The 17,076-nt window shown below is 50.0% G+C and overlaps 1 protein-coding gene across 13 annotated transcripts in view; it reads left to right on the forward strand.

The window, feature by feature from the left end:
* Positions 1-348: 348 nt before the first annotated feature.
* The window catches only part of RALGPS1 (Ral GEF with PH domain and SH3 binding motif 1), a 295,395-nt gene continuing 278,667 nt past the window's right edge, over positions 349-17,076 (forward strand). For 4 of the 13 annotated variants that reach the window (XM_025262374.3, XM_025262375.3, XM_025262376.3 and 1 more), the window contains exons 1-2: positions 352-2,045; positions 15,126-15,204. The gene's annotated coding sequence lies outside the window, so the exon portion shown is untranslated. Of the gene's footprint in view, positions 2,046-2,478; positions 2,517-15,125; positions 15,205-17,076 lie in introns of those variants that run through there. The other 9 variants (XM_044926347.2, XM_025262369.3, XM_025262370.3 and 6 more) reach the window with 6 other exon arrangements.

Genomic DNA, 17,076 nt, shown 5'->3' on the forward strand with positions numbered 1-17,076 from the left:
TGTTTTATAAAGCGGTGGCATCATTTTATATTTCCACAAGCAGTGTTTGAGGGTTCCAGTTTCTCCATCTCCTCACCAGCCCTTGTTATTGTCCGTCTCATTTGTTATAGCCATCCTCATGGGTGTGCAGTGGTATCTTATTGTGGTTTTGATTTACATTTTTCTGATGGCTAATTATATTGAGCATCTTTCCACATGCTTATTGGCATTTGGATTCAGATCCTTTTCTCATTTTACATTTGGGTTTACAATAACTTTTTGATATATTACAAAAGAATCTATGTTAATTGAAGAAAACTTAGAAGCTATGCATAATCATTTTAAAAATAAGAGATGCCATTTAGCAAGCATATATCACACACACTGTGCTGAACTTACGTGCTTGCCCTAAGTCGCACAGGTAGAAATAAAAACAGCTAATGTTTACTGAGCTACTGTTAGGTTCTAGGGCTTCTTCCACATGTCATCTCATTTAATCTTCCCAGCAGTCTTTCTGAAGAGGGTGCTACTTTCAGCACACTTATTTTTCAAGAAAGAAACCTAGGCCCATAGACAGTAAGTAAAGTGCTCATCTACACACAACTTGCTGGTGGCAGAAGCAGAGTTTGGACTCAGGTAGTCAAAAGTTCCCAGCTTTAGCACGCAACCCCCACCCTGTGCATTTCTGAATACAGAGGTTCTGAGCAGAATGAATCGTTGCATTGTATTGTCTCTTGTTCTCTTTCAGTAAAATAGCTAAGTAGCTTCTTTGATAATTATTCTTATCTTAATGCAAGATGGCAGAAATTTCCCTTGGAGATCCCTGAAGATTTAGAAATGCATTAATTTCCACTGACCCTGTTTCTCTTCTGTTCATTTGTTTCTCTTTTTCTTCCATCAGCTATGGGAAGACAGTAACAAATCTTTCCATACTCTGATATTACTGCAGAATGAATTCGAAAGTTGTCAAAAATGACTTATACTACTTGTTTGTGCATCCAAGAATCATTCAGAGTAACGTAGGACATAGAGCCTCCATTCTGTGGGAGGCAGAACAGAGATTTTCTGTGGTTCTGACTTGCAGGGCTTCACAGAACTGGCTTCCGCAGCCTTTACAACTTATTATCTCGGGGGTCTTTGATCAAATAACTTAACCTTTCTGCTCATCTCATCGTGCGTGGCACAGAGAAAAGGATCTGGGAGCCGAAAGATGAGACAACTCCATTTCCCAGCTTTGTACTTGTGTGGTCTTGGGCAAGTCTTCTTACCTCGAGAGGCCTAATTTTGCCCAGATATAAATGAAATGGGTTGGACTCGAGGCTCCCGAAGGTTTCTTCTGGCTTTGATGTTCTGTGTTCTGTGCCTACCTCCGAGTCGTAAAGAATGGGCATTCAGGTGATGTTTCTCACAAAGCCATTTTTTTGTTGTTGTTGAAAAACAAATGAATCTTAGGTAGGGATTTCAAAGAGAAACTGTATGAGGCCTGGAAGGATGTATGGGGAATAAGATGCACTGCTTTTTCTAGGAAGATGGGCGTGGCGGGGCGCTGATCGGGGTGTGCAGGCTGCGGAGCATCCTTGCAGGCGGAGACCACGTCTGAGGGCTTCTAGCGGAGGCCGAGGCCAGGGAGGACCTGGGTTGCAGCGGCTGCGCACTGGAGCGCCCAGCCGGCCGATTTGCGTGTCTCCGCCTCTGCGATGAGCTGATTGGGGAGAGGAGTCCAATTCCGCGCGCCTATTGGCTGAGCGGCCCGCCGCTCAGACCACCCCCCTCCAGGAGCGGACGGTTCCTACTGCGGCTGGGCACCGGCTCTGCTCCCGCGTCGGCCCGCGCTCCAGCTGCGCCCGGCCCAGCCCCGGCCCGGCTCGGCCCGGCTCCAGCCTCCGAACGAAGTCGCCGCTGCCGCCTGGGCCGTTCCCAGGGCCATGAGGAGGCGGCGGCAGCCGCTGCGGCCCGCGTCAAGGTGACCGGCCAGGACTGCGGCGGCGGCGGCGAGAGCGGGCGGTGAGAGGAGCGGCCGGCGGGGCGGGGCGGGACCCTGAGAGCCGGGCCGGAGAGAGCTGCAGGTGCGAGGGGCGGGACCCTTAGGCGGGGGAGCCTGCCGCCGGGCAGGGGTGGGGCCTTGGGGCGGGAGGCGGGGCTGGGTGGTGGTGGTGGTGGGGTTGTTTCAGGCGGTCTGGGGGGCACTGGGGCCGGGCCGGGGGGCTTTAGGTGCGTGATGGGGATGGGGGTTTTGGTCTGGGGGACCGCAGGTGTGTGTGTGGAGGGGCGGGTTTGGAGTTGGGGAAAGGCCGCAGGTGCGGGGGGCGGGGCTGGAGGCAGTTAGGAAGGGCTGAGGGGCTGCAGGTGCGGGGGGGCGGGGCCAGGTGGGAACCACAGGTTTGCCACGGGGAGGGGGCTGCGAGGTGAGGCCGAAGCGGCCGGACCAGCCGGGCCTTGAGGACACCACAGGTGCAAGGGGGGCGGGGCCGGGGAGACCTGCAGGGGTGGGGGGGCGGGGCCCCGAGTGGTTGCAGGTCCGGAAGCGGGGGCCCCAGGTGAGCAGCGGGCAGAGGGTGAGTGAGGGGTCGCGGGGAGAAGGGAATGCTGCTTTCTCCTCTGCCGGGATTTTTTTTTTTTTTTTTGAGGGGAAGCAGGAGCTTTGGGCTCTCTGAGGATTCTGGAGGCTTCGAGGGTTGCCGCCGCTGGGCCGGAAGGGCCAGCTCGGCCTTGCCTGTGCTCCTCCTGAGTCGGACTTGGGTCTCAGCTGCCCTGGTTACTAGGCCGGCGGCTTCCCCTATGCCTCGCGGTGGCCTGACGTGGGGCGCACTGGTTTTCAATCTCGGGGAGGCTTTTTCGTGTCGCTGTTGCAGGGGGCATGCCTCGATTGGGGCGGAGTGGGGTGGGGACCGCTCGTTGGCTTTCATTCTATCAGCTGTTGAGAAATGTGTGTGCTTGAAGAGTAGTTAGTGTGAAGCTGGAAGGGTGGAAGGGTTCTTGGCCGACTGGCTCCTGGGACCTGGAGGCTGCTGCAAATCTTAACAGTGGTCGTCTCCAGAAGACTGAAGTGGCAGCCTGGTGAGGGGGCAGAACAGGAATCAGGGTTCAGAGGCTTTTGCCTCTTTGTTGCCTGGGAGAGTCTCTCACCTCTGAGCTTTGTTTCTTTCTTTGCTAGGTGTGCATCCTGGTACCTGCCTTGTGTTCCCCTCAGGGGGCTTGTGAGGGTGGGACAGACTGAGGACATCTCTGTGTAAAGCTATGAGTCTGCTGCCTCTGTGCTAGTGGGCAGATTGTGTTTGGAAACTGAGGGTCGAAAGAGGAGGGGATTTTTTTTTTTTAATTTAATCAATCAATTTAGTTTTGGCTTTGCTGGATCTTCGTTGCTGTGCAGGCTTTTCTCTAGTTGCAGCGAGTGGGGGCTACTCTTTGTTGTGGTGCGAGGGCTTCTCATTGCTGAGGCTTCTCTTGTTGCAGAGCACGGGCTCTAGGGCGTGCAGGCTTCAGGAGTCGTGGCTCTCTAGAGAGCTGTGGGCTCTAGAGTACAAGCTGTCATTGGGTTGCACGTGCTTAGCTGCTCCGAGGTATGTAGGATCTTCCCAGATCAGGGATAGCACCTGTGACTCCTGCAATGGCAGGCGGGTTCTTTACTGCTGAGCCACCAGGGAAGCCTGTGGAGGGAATTTCTAATCGGTAGACCGCTTTCTTGTTCGAGGTGGGGCTGAGGTTGGTAGTGGGGATGAGGTTTGTGGTGGGATGGTGACTCCTGCTTCCTATGAGGCCTGTGAGGGAGCTGTGGCAGATGGAAAGCACCAGAACATTTAATTGTTTGCTGACCTTTAGACCCCAACTCCAGTGAAGACTCTGAATTGGAACACGAAGCTCAGACTTGAGCCTTATGGAATTTCCCTTCCCCATCCGAGTATGAACACTGATTTTTATCACATTCCAGAAGGAAGACACCCAAAAGAGGGGAATGCCAAAACTTGGTTAGGTTTCCATGTGATGGAGAGAGGAAAGCAAGATGATGGGACTCCCTCCTATTTGGAAGAGTATCCCATAGCCAAGCGTGTGACCTCTCATTGCCTTTGCTCACCAGCAGTGTGACCAGTTCGTCCCACCTGTGTTGCATGGACAGAAGAGCGGCAGGAGGAGGCTTCTCCTGAATGAACCTGCACTGTTCTTCGTTTCAGGCACTGTGGGACTTTGGGGAACCAACTGCCATGGTGCTGGCCTCTCTCACTACCATTTGGTGTGGCATGACCCAGTGGCATCATGGGGATGTTGTCTCAGATGTGGGTCCTTACTGGGGTCTGTGCTCATGTGGCAGGACCCAGAGGCTCTAAGGGCATCCCGTACTGTCCCGGCAGAAACTATGTAAATGACTCAGAGAGTGCTGTGCTCTGGGTAATGATTGTGCTCTGTGGGTTCAAAGGAAAGCCCAAACTTGGTGGTCCACGAGAGCTAGAAAATGTATTGGGTAATGAGAGAATTGGCTTTTTGGTTGGTGGTGTTTGAGTGACCGCATCCAAGGTTGAGAGGGAGACTTCATTAATGAAAATATCGCATCCAGGGTTCTCCGTGATATGGCTCCAGTCTACCTTTTAAACTTGATTTTCCTTTTCAGCATGGAGGGTAAGAGCTCTGGCTCGGAAGTCAGACAGAGCTGCCTTTGAAGCCTCACACAACAGTTTCTTGACTTCTCAGAGCTTTAGTCTCCTTATTTATAACACAGGGATAATCATGCCCACCTTGAGAGGTTGCTGTGAAGAGTAAATGTGGCTAGATACGTGAAGACACCTGATGTATTAGGCCTTTGTTGTTAGGGTCTATTTCTGCCCCTCCCTGACCACCCATCTTTCAACACAACAAAATAGAATGTCCTATGTAAGGAGAGCAGGACTGGTCATTGTGAGGCCTTCGCTTCTCGTGTGACCTCTATCAGGCCTTCCCCTGTCCAGGCCTCAGTTTTCTTAGCTGAGAGAGGATATGTGAACATCAGTCAAGAGTGATCCTAGCTCTGGCATTCTGATGAGCGAGTTTTCCCGTAGGGCAGGAGGGAGGACACTGATGACCCGTTACTTAGTTCTTCTTTTAAAAATACCTGTTGAGTGCTTTGCCTGGCACATAGTGAAAGTGAAAGCCGCTCAGTTGTCCAGCTCTTTGCGACCCCATGGACTATACAGTCCATAGAATTCCCCAGGCCAGAATACTGGAGTAGGTAGCCTTTCCCTTCTCCAGGGATCTTCCCAACCCAGGTCTCCCACATTGCAGGCAGTTTCTTTACCAGCTGAGCCACAAGGGAAGCCCAAGAATACTAGAGTGGGTAACCCATCCCTTCTCCAGTGGATCTTCCCAACCCAGGAATCAAACCAGGGTCTCCTGCATTGCAGGCAGATTCTTTACCAACTGAACTGTTTATCAAAAAATACCTGTTGAGTGCTTTGCCTGGCACACAGTAGGTGCTCATTAAATACTTGTTGAAGGGACGAATGAGGGACTTTCACAAGAAGGTGTGGCATCTTATCCCTGCTGCTTATATGGATGTTGTATCTGTACCTTCAAAGTGCATTTTGTTTATTGAAGAAAAAAAAGTTGCAACAGCTTTATCGTGAAATTAGTGAAGCTCAACATGAAAGACGAAAGTTATTTCACAGTCCTCTTTCACTACAAATTAATTCACTCCGATTTTCACAAACATACAAGTTTTTTTTCATGGTTGCAGTCATATGTACGTGAGCATTTGGAAAAGGCTTGGCAATAAGGAGTTTCTTTAAATGATGTTTTTATCTTATTTTTTTTAAGAATTAAAAACTAATCACACATAGATTTTTTTTCCCTAAAAGATAAGTATTTCAAGGGGGGGGAGATTGTAAAGTAAGTGTCTTTCTTGTCTCAAGCTTCCAGTTCCCAGTCTTCTCTCTAGTGGGAACCACTATTATCATTTTCTTGTTTGTTGTATATTCTTTCTCTTACGCAAAGAATAGCATCCTATACATACTTTTGCTCCTGTATTTATTTACTTGATTTCTTTTGGAAATTGTCCCAGCATTGGAAAATGTTTTAATTGGTACATACAGTTCCTCCTTAATAGATGTTTTTTTTCACCGACGCCTTGAGCACAATTTTGTGTCTCCACTCTCCCCCACTCTCCCTGATGTTTACTCAGTAATGGTCAGCAGTCATTGTTTAGAAGACTAACAAGAGACAGCCCTTGTTTTTCTCGAGGGAAGAAAAGGCTCCAGTTCCAGTGAACAGTAGACTAAAGGGCAGTCCATGTATCTGGATGCAAGGCAGACATAGAAAGAGAAAGGAAAAGGGATTTGTTCACTAGTAATTGAAAACTGATTTTCCATTCAGCCCATGATTCAAAGTCCAGCGCTGTCACTTACCGGCAGTATGACTTGGGGCAATTTACCTAATCTTTCTTCCTTTCAGTTTCCTTATCTGTTAAATGGATGGTGATAATAGGATCTGCCTTTTGGGGCTTTTTGTGAAGAAGAAACGAGATCATGTGTGGGAAGTACTTGCAGGAATAGGTCTTGGTAGATGCTCCACAAAGGGTAGCTGCTGGGTTATTAATAATCTTTGTTAGCAGACACTTACTGGGTGGTGGAGGGTAAGCCACAGGAGATGCTCAAAGTCCTTGCCCTCATGAGGTGCTCACATGCTCTGCAGGGAGACTGGCACACAGGTCACTGAAGCTAGAACAGGGCCCAGGGGTGCGGAATTGGGCAGTGTGGGGCTCATGGAGGCAGGAAACAATGATTTCTCCCTTTGTGGTTTGGGAATGGCTTGCCACCTCCTCTGTGAAACCCACTCAGTTCTTCTGCAAGTGACCACTCCTCTCTGCGCTCCCTTGGCATTCTTGTGTGAGTAACTTAGATTGGAGCATGCACCTCGCTATCGCACGCATTGTTTTATGCCCGTGTCTCCTCTGCACAGGGAAAGTCTCCTACTTTCTTTGCTCCTGCGTTTCCAGGGTAGACTCTCGGTGGACCTTGTGATGGACCTCTGCTCAGACAAGTCATGCTACCAAATGCAGGCACACTCTTCTCAATAGGTCTTCAGGTCTCTGATGAAACCCAGACTCTGGACTCTGTTGCTTCATTCCCCAGGTACTTGAGTGCTGACCGAGACACACGTGTGCTGTCTGCCAGCTGTAGGTTTTGGGTCTGAATGGTGGTACTTGTCCTACTGAGTCTTGGGAGAGGGAAGAATTATTTGCTCCAGATAGTCCAGGACAAGACGGGAAAACAGAAAGAAGGATGTCTGAAAATGAACTGCTCACGCTTGCTGAAGCCCACCTCCCCCTTCCTCAGAAGTGTGGCTGCTGAGGTGGGCTAGTGGAGGAGCAGGCCGCAGGGAGCTGAGTAGGTGGTCCATAGTTGCTGATGAGGGAGGGGGAGCAGTGGTTGGGTTGGCCTCTGAGAGGGGCATCCTGAGGCATTTCTGGGGCCACTTCCTTCCTGTGGGCATTCATCCACCAGCCTTGCTGTGCTCTTGCTTTGGGCCCAGCTCTTTGCTGAGTGCTGGCCACGTGGAGATGGAAGAGTTGTGTCCTACCCTCAGAGCTGACGGTTAGTGGAGGAATCAGGTGCAAACAGAACGTGACCAGAAGGGGAGTGGTGACGACAGAGGACCCCAAGTGATGTGGCCAAGCAGATTCCAACTCTGGCGCTAGACCTGGGTTCCGATTCTGACTCATCCACACACAACCTTTGTAACTGTGGGCAAGCGTCTTCCCCATTGTTAGTCTCAGTGAACCGATAAGATAACGGGAATGGCAGGGTTACCTGCCTGGGGGCTGTTGTTGAAGATTCCGTGAAATAATGCTGTGGGCTGCTCAGCGCCCTGCCTGACCAGAAACTTATGCTTACAGAGTGCTCATTGTACTTGATTATCCTTAGTGTTGGGGCAGCACCAGGAAGCACTTGTTTGGCTGTTTTCTGTGGGTTCCAGTGTAGCGGTGATGGTGCCAGTCAGTGGTGAAGGTGAAGGTGATGGCCACGGCGTCTGAGAAACCAGCTCTGAGGTCACAGAGTGCTCGAGGAGTCCTTGGGGCTTTCCTCACGGGCCCACAAGTGGTTCTTCTCCCTTTTCTGCTTGGGGCCTTCTCACAGGTGGTTCCAGCCCAGCACCACCCTGAGCCCCTTCTCTTTGATCCCCTGCACTGATCAGTTCCATGGCTTTTCCCCACGGGAGGCATGAGTCCGGCTTGTCTCACCTGCACTTTCTGAGGAGAGCAGACTGTGCAGACCCGGAGAGGCACATTCCCCCCACCCCCATTATTTTGCAGAGCTTTCAGGTCCATTGTGTTCTTTACAGGAGACTTACCACCTCAGTGTCGGCGAAGCAGACAGGGCAGCACTTATAGCAGACCTTGAAGTCAGGCCTGTGTGGGTTTGTGTCCCGGCCCCACTTGCAAGCCCTGTGGCTTCAGGCAGGTGACCAATGCTCTGTTTCCTAATCAACACGGGAAGCACAATGATACTTACCTCCCCCTGGTTCTTACCTGACTTTAAGGAGATGAAAGGAACAGGGCTTAGCACAGTGCTCCACGTCATGAACATCCAGTCAGGGTGAGCTCTGTTAACCTGTTGACGTCCAGGGCTGTCAGGATGCCTGTTTGGGGGGACACGCACTTATTGCCTATGAGTTATGTGAGTTATTGCACATGGAAAGTGTGGAGAGGGTGGTGCAGGCTGCTGGGAGCACCCAGGGTAGCAGGCAGCACTCAGCCTGCCTTGGGACTGTGCACGCAAGCCTGGACTCCCACAAAAGCAGAAGATGCTGGTGAGTGGGAGGACAGAGTCAACCTCGTGGGTGGGCCCTGTCTCAGACCCATCCAGGAACTGAAGGCTGGTTTCCCAAGTTCTTGCTGTCCCACTGTTCTGAGATTCCATGTAAATAATGGGACTTTAGTATAAACTCATATATAATATAAACTCATGCAACATTATACTTTTCCCTCATTAGGATTTAAATGTTTTTATTATCTGATTGTATTTTAAGGTTAAGGCAGTTACTTGAGTAATCAGAGGAAAATGTAAATATTTGGCCTCAACTGTCAAAAGTTTCCTTGAAAAAAAAAGTTCCCATGAAAATCATCTTATTAGAGACAAAAGAAAGAATGATGAATAATTATGTTCGTATTTATTGGATACAGTAATTCTCACCCACTCTTGTATGAGCTTGATAAGTAGGTCAGGGGAAATCTGTGCTTTTGATACATTTCTGAGTTACTAAATATTTATGGAAAACAAATTAGTGAATTCTGGAGAATTTGGTGTGTCTCTTTTTGTGGCAATCAAGTCTGTTATGTGGAATTAGGGACTTTCACTATGTTGATATTTCTTGTTCTGTGCCCTCTCTGTAGCTGTTTTTTTTTTTTTTTTCCTCTCTAGGCACCGTATCTCTAGCACCTTGAGTCCACTGGCGTCTAGGGTTGTTCCCACTGGGTTCCCACAGCACCCTGGTGTAGCAGGTAGTAATACTGTGTGACCGGCCTCAGCTTCCTCTCACCCCGCTCCCAGACTTTGCAGAGTCAGTCTGCATTTTTTCTCCACGTTCAGGGCCTAGCCCAGGGCTAGTAACCGGCAGCCAGGACAATCTGAGTGTGGTGTTCCCTCTGCTTCTGGTTTCTCTTAGGAAAAAGCCACATGGTTTGCATGGCCCGCAGGTGTAACAGCTTGCTCTTCAGCGTAACTGTGAGTCCCCCGGTACAGTGTGTGCCATCCTGTCACACCACGGACTGCGGCTTCTCTGCCCACCATCCGGTCCTCCGTGCCTGGCGCAGCGTCCGGCACGGAGTAAGTAGTCCATAAATGTTTGTTACAGGGACACATGGAATAAAGGGCGGGAGCCCAGTGACTGATCTGAACCTGTAAAACGAGAAAGCTGTTGGATCTGAGGTCCCTTCATCATAAAATATTTCAGCACTTTACAAAGCCTCGACACCTTGTTTTTTAGCCTCATATTGATTCTGCGGGGTAGGTGGGGGTCGACTTTGGTCTTCGGAGGAGAAAACTGAAGCTCAGAGAGGGTGAACAGATTGCCCAAGATGGAGCTATGGGAGACACAGAGGGCTCCTCAAGTGTCTTTTCTCACAGCCCGTGCTGCCTTAGGTGTGGTTTCTGACACACTTTGGAAGAGCCACAGGTGAGACAGGTAAACAGATTCATGGAGAAAAGGTACTTGCAGCAGTTCCTCTTGGTTTTAGTTGTTTTTTCCTGATAATTTGAAAAGTTGAGTTCAGTTTGGGACGATGGCTTTAAGGTCTGAGATCAGGAAACACTGATCTTTTGTATAAACAACGAAGGTACAGGATTGGTGTATGTGCTGATTGGTCGGTGACTAAGATTAGAATTTGTTCTTTTTGGGAAAATTTTTGATAAGAGTAGAAGTTACTTGCTGACCTATACGTAGCGTTGTTGTCATTGTTTAGTCACTGAGTCGTGTCCGACTCTTTGCGACCCTATGGACTGCAGCGCGCCAGGCTTCCCTGTCCATCACTAACTCCCAGAGCCCACTAAACTCATGTCTATCGCATCAGTGATACCATCCAACCATCTTACCCTCTGTTGTCCCCTCCTCCTACCCTCAGTCTTTCCCAGCATCAGGGTCTTTTCCAGTGAGGTGGCTCTTTGCCTCAGGTGGCCAAAGTATTGGAGCTTCAGCTTCAGTCCTTCCAATGAATATTCAGGACTCTTTCCCTTTAGGATTGACTGGTTCGATTTCCTTGCAGTCCAAGGGACTCTCAAGAGTCTGCTCCAGCACCGCAATTCAAAAACATCCATTCTTCAGCACTCAGCCTTCTTCATGGCCCAAGTCTCACATCCATATGTGACTACTGGAGAAACCATAGCTTCGACTATGTGAACCTTTGTCAGCAAGGTGACATCTCTGCTTCTTGATAAACTGTCTAGGTTTGTCATAGCTTTCCTTGCAAGGAGCAAGTGTCTTTTAGTTTCGCGGCTGCAGTCACCATCCGCAGTGATTTTGGAGCCCAGGAAAAGAAAATCTGTCACTGTTTGCACCTTCTGTTTGCCATGAAGTGATGGGATCGGATGCCAGGATCTTAGTTTTTTGAATGTTGAGTTTTAAGCCAGCTTTTTCACTCTGCTCTTTCGTGATTGTCAAGAGGCCCTTTAGTTTCTCTTCTCTTTCTGTGACTTTTTATGACCCTATGGACTGTAGCCTGCCAGACTTCTCTGTCCATGGGATTCTGCAGGCAAGAATATTGGAACGGCCATGCCTCCAGGGGATCTTTCCGACCCAGCAATTGAACTCTCATCTCTTACTTCTCCTGCTTTGGTAATCAGTTTCTTCACCATGAGTGCCACCTGGGAAGCCCTGATATGTAGCATTATTTTGATGCTTTCAAAAGATGCTAATTGCTTCAGTTAGCCTGTTTCTCTAATTTATCTCTGGGTGTACCTGCCTTGGGCTCTTTTGCTGTGAGCAGTGCTGCAGGCTTTGTGCTTATCAGATACAGTGTCAGTCAGATCTGAAGGTTAGAGGTCATCAGGGCTGCTCTTCCTGCTTTCCTCATGAGGGTGGATGGACTTTGCCAGGGTTTTCAGACTCGGGCGTCCTGATTCTCCACCTGTAAAACCTGTGGACTTCCATTTGTGTGTTGCAGTTTCTCAGCAGCTGCCTGCCTCTCATGTAGTGTTGCTCATAGACCACGTCCATTAGAAGACAGTTTCCAGTGAGGCTCTCTGTGGTGGGGGCATGATGGCTGAGCCAACTGCCCAACCAGGAAAGATTATTCTGTGTGTGTGTGTGTCTGTGTGTGTGTGTGTGTCAGTCACTCAGTTGTGTCCAACTCTTTGCAACCCTATGGATTGTAGCCTGCCAGGCTCCTCTGTCCATGGCTGGAGTGGGTTGCCATTCCCTTCTCCAGGGAATCTTCCCAACCCAGGAATCAAACCCAGGTCTCCTGTATTGCAGGTGAATTCTTTGCTGTCTGAGCCACCAGGGAAGCCTACTTAACGTATAAGATTGGGAAGTACTAGCATTTGAATGGGAGAAGGCAATGGCAACCCACTCCAGTACTCTTGCCTGGAAAATCCCATGGACGGAGGAGCCTGGTAGGCTGCAGTCCATGGGGTTGCGAAGAGTCAGACATGACTGAGTGACTTTACTTTCACTTTTTACTTTCCTGCATTGGAGAAGGCAATGGCAACCCTCTCCAGTGTTCTTGCCTGGAGAATCCCAGGGACGGGGGAGCTTCTGTGGGCTGCCATCTATGGGGTTGCACAGAGTCAAACACGACTGAAGTGACTTAGCAGCAGCAGCAGAGGTATGTAAGTGTAAAAATAAGTCCAAAATAAAACAAATAAGTGTTGGAAAGGTTAATTAGAGCACTGACAGTGGCTACAAAAGAAGAGTACAAGGTGCTCAGAGGCCATAAGCCAGATGGCTTTACCTGGTTGGGCAATCAGAGATTGCTTCCCAGAGGAAAGAGGAGTTGGGGTTAGCCAGGAGAAGAAGTGGCTGCAGGTGGCAACAGTACACTGTTTGGAGTCAGAAAACCTTGGTTCCTGCTCTGAGTCACTTAGTTTTGTGAGCCTTGAGAGAGGCACTTAATTTCAGTCTTCTTTAAAGGTGATCGTAATACTGACTTTGTGATATCTTACTGATCAGGGCCACTAAAATAATAATAATAAAAAAAGAAGACTATTTCAAGTGCTGGATTTCCCAGGTGGCACAGTGATAAAAAATCCACCTGCCAATGCAGGAAATGCAAAAGATGTGGGTTTGATCCCTGGGTTGGGAAGATCCCCAGAGAAGGAAGTGGCAACTCAGTCCAGTGTTTTTGTTTTATGTTTTGTTTTTTTGGCTGCGAAGCATGTGGGATCTTACCTTCCCAACCAGGGATCAAACCTGCACCCCCTGCATTGCAAGGCGAAGTCTTAACCACTGGACCACCAGAGAAGTCCCTCATTCCAGTGTTTTTGCCTGGGAAATTCCATGGACAGAGGGGCCTGCAGGACTACAGCCCCTGGGGTCGCAAAGAATCAGTTGATTGGCATGCAACTGAGCATGCCAGCACTTCAAGTGCTAGCAAAGATGTGGAGCAGCCAGAATGCTCACAGCCAGCTGCTGGGTGTGTAGATCGGTTTAGCCAGTTTGGAGACTGCTTGCCATCATCTAACAAAGCTAAACATTTAACCAGCTATGACCCGGTAGTTCCACTCTTGGGTATCAACCCAGCATGAAGGCATATGAATGTGCCACATGGCACCACTCAAAAGGCTTACAGCAGCACCCCCGTGATGGCCCAGGCTGGAAACAGCCCCAGTGTCCGTCAGTATAGAGTGGACAGGAACGGTAAACTCCCACAGTGGGAAAACAGTAAGTGAACAACCATGGAAAATCAGGATGAATTTCACAAACATAATGTTCATTCAGGCACAAAAGATCATGTCCTGTACGGCTCCATTCATAGAAAGTTTAAATAGGCAGACGTAATCTCTGCTGTTGAAAACCAGAGTGGTGGCCACCCGTGGGAGGCTGGTAGAGATGGAAGGAGGTGTGGTGGGTTTTTGGAGGCGATCATGGTGTTTTCGCCCCATCCGGGTGCTGTGACCTGGGTGTGTTCACTTTGTGAGACCCCTTTGACCTGTGCACTTGCATTGTGTTCCTGTATGCATTCTTCTGCACGCATGTTGCATTTCCATGGGAAGTTTATTTAAAACGCTGACGGAAGGAAGCTTATCAGTCATGTTCCACTCAAATTATTATTAATGGTGAGAATGGAAGTTTTTTTGTATTGATGAGTAAAATAATCATTTTAACATACTTCATCTTTACCTCTTCCTTTGATCTTTGCATTTGTTTTGTAAGGTAACAAACATATCAGTACCTTAGAACGTATATTTAATTTACAAATAAGCTTATGTATGTAAGAGGTACTTGCTCAATGCATGTTCAGCTGTTAGTAGTGAAGGACTGGAGAGTTTGATGAGCTGTAGCTCAAGGTCATAACAGAAGGGGCAGCCCAAGCAGGGGCCTGGCTGCGGGAAGCAGGTGGTGAGGAGGGAGCCTCAGTCGGTTTGGGTCAGCAGCCTGTGTTTGGGTTGTTTTCTTGCTTCTGGAACACGAAGTGTGGGCTGGGGTGGGGGTGGCCTGAAGCCAGAGAGGGACGCAGAGCCTGGCCTCTTGAGCGCCTTGGACCCCAGGGACCCCAGGGGAAGGGCTGCGAGTAAGCTCTGGAAGTGGGAGGACTAAGGGAAGGGGGCAAGCAGAGGAGACAGGAGGAGGAGGGGGAGAACGAGGTTGTTATTGAGGCTGAGAGATGAGGGGCTGGTGAACCGTGTTCAAAGCTCAGCCGTTAGGTCCTGCTGACCTAATGGGTGGTGGGAAGGTGGTGCGGTGCAGGAGGATGAGGCCTGCAGCTCAAGGGCCGAAGCTGTTTGGAAGACTGGGGAGAACTTCGGGTGTTCTCAGGCATGGGGAAGGATCAAGAGAGTGGAGGAGGCTGAGGGTTAGATGGGTCTCAGGCGGACACCTCTTCCTCAGAGTTGGGAGTCAGGTGCCAGGAGACGATGCGGAAACTTCAGGTTAAAGGAGGGACCCAAGGGAGGTGAAGTCAGCTTTCCTCAGTGGAGGTCATGAGGCTGCCCTCCTGGGGATGGTGGAGGATGCGGAGAGGGGGTGCTCTGTAGGAGGGAAGGCAGACCGGCCCCAGGGCCCTCTGCAGCAGCTGTGCGGGATGCCTGTCCTGTGCCACATGGTCTGCCTCCCTGGCCACTTGCTCTGAGGGTTGGGGTGTTTGTGCCAGGTACTCCTGAGTTTTCCCTGCGGGCCCCTTCCTGAGGTCTTGGCCGGGCTTTGCAGCTGCCAGAATGCATCTTGCTGTGGAGTCTCCTGGCAGACCCTTCTGTGCTTCCACCAGCGTGTATCCAAAGCATGATGGGAAAGGAGAATAGTGACCACAGAGATTTAAGTTAACTTTGGTGATTTTAGGGCAGGCTTTGCTACCCGATCGGCTAAATGGTATCGCATATTGATCTATGGGGAAGGCTTGTGACATTTCACAGAACAGGCTAAGAATCAGATCTTGTTGTACTATATTTGGTCTGACCTTGCTGAGTGTCGAGAAACAAGTCTCATCATCTGGAACATCATGTAAATCGAATAACCCCCCCCTGCTTTTTCAGAGGCTCCTGTTTGGAAAGAGACCTGCTGGGACAGTTTATCCTGTTGGCCTGGGATTATGAAGCCCAACACGTGTTCCTGGTAAGTGGGTTCACTGACCCTGGTGCCCTGTGCCCTCTTGAGCAGAGGGCCAGGGTGTGGCACCCAGGGGTGCGGCTGGTTCCGGTGTGAGGTCGGAGAACCTCCCGCCGCGAGCCTGTGGGGCTGTGGAGGGCGCAGGGGCTTCTGGGACTCGGGTGTCCTCAGTGAGCCACACCCAGAGGGTGTTTCAGGGGCTTTGTCTTGGGATGACTTGGGCTCTGGGGTTTTCACTCCTGACTCTTGGATCAGGGTTTTTTCCTTCCTCTCTCTCCTCCTCGTGCAAAAGCTCTTGTTGCCACACTGTTTCGGTGTCATCCTTTTGCTCCTGTTGGTCAGAAGACGAACGTTCTGTGTCATCCTCCCTACAATTGGGGTGACTTGGGTGATCTCCTTTCTCCCAACCTCAGTCAAGTCCTTGTCTCACCCCACAAACCTCTGCCCCCTCTCTCTCAGTTCAGCTTCCCTCCTCACTTTGGGCTATCCTTGCTACAGAGCCTTCGTCAGAAAGGGCCAGCCGTGGTGTGAGTCACGCTTGGCCCTGGGAGGATGGGGGAAGGAATACGAAGGTGAGTAAGACATGATCGTGGTCTTCCAGAGACTGTAATCTACTCGTCAACCCCTGTCTTCCTGCCCACTTCCTCCCAGCCTCCTCGCTCCCTGAGGTTCTGTCCAGCCTACCCGACACCTCTTCTAAGAATGCTTTTCTGCACTCCTGACTCACTTAAGCTCCCCTTCTTTTAAACTGTCATGACACTTGTCATGACACATGTCATGTCAAGGCCTCTCGTGGCCTTGGCCACAGTCTGCACTGCAGCCTGCTTTTTTTTTGACCTCCCCCTTATCTCCTTGACTAGACGTCAAGCACTTTTAAGGCAGGGGCTGTGTCTTGCTCAGTATTGTGTTCCATGCAGTGCTTTGCTCCATGCCTTACACACAGTAGGTACTCAATAAGTGTCACCAGACGGGAACCAACATGGACTCGCTCATGGTTCTCAGCACCCATCCCCTCTGCAGCCATGGTTCTCAGGTCTTGAGACAACATATGACCACAGGGGAATATCTGCCTAGAAGAATCCTAGGAGATCTTATTCAGATTGGAGTAGTCACAAAAGTGTTAAAAGCTGAAATATTACAATATTTTTCAGATTCTTCCTAGTACCTTACCCTTCTGTCAAGCTACTCTCACAAAGTAGTAGAAGGTAAAGTTTCTGATGCTTTCCTGCCAGGGCCCTAGGCTTCCTTGATTACAGTACAGTAATTCATACAGTGCTTGGAAGAAGCAAGTTTCCTAAAACTTACATATCAAAGGGATTGGTTCCTTTAAGGAGGTTGCTGGAAATACTTGGTTTAAAGGTAAGAGGACGTGAGAAAACTGAGACTGGCAGATAAGTCATTTTCCCAAGATCACACAGCAAGTAAGTGGCCGAGTTGAGTTTTGACTCTAGGTTAGTCTAGTTCTAGAAATGGGGTTCCTCTTTTCTATGCTTTTGAGTCTGTTGAGAAATGGATTCCATGGGCAGGGCTGCAGCTACCTACTTGCTGCCTATGCCCTCAGAGGGACTGCTCAATTTCACGGATCCCAGGGGGTCTGGGCAGAAATGCTCCTAGCCCCTGTCATGACAAGGGGACCAGAGGGCAGGGGGTCCTCTCCCCATGTCTCAGCAGGAAGATCACAGTGTGCCAGCCCGTTTCACGTGGGTCCCCTTGAACAGAGGCTAGAAGTTGTCCAGGCTCCCCAGTGCCGCCATAGCTCGAGCAATCTGCCGTGAACATGGGCTACGTGAACCCGCACCCTCCAGGCGGCAAAGACACAGGACAGCTTTGTGGGGGCCTGGCCAGTGAAAGAGGGAAGCCAAGCTTCACACTTGGAGC

Source organism: Bubalus bubalis, chromosome 12 (assembly GCF_019923935.1).
Source record: "Bubalus bubalis isolate 160015118507 breed Murrah chromosome 12, NDDB_SH_1, whole genome shotgun sequence".
NCBI lineage: Eukaryota > Metazoa > Chordata > Mammalia > Artiodactyla > Bovidae > Bubalus > Bubalus bubalis.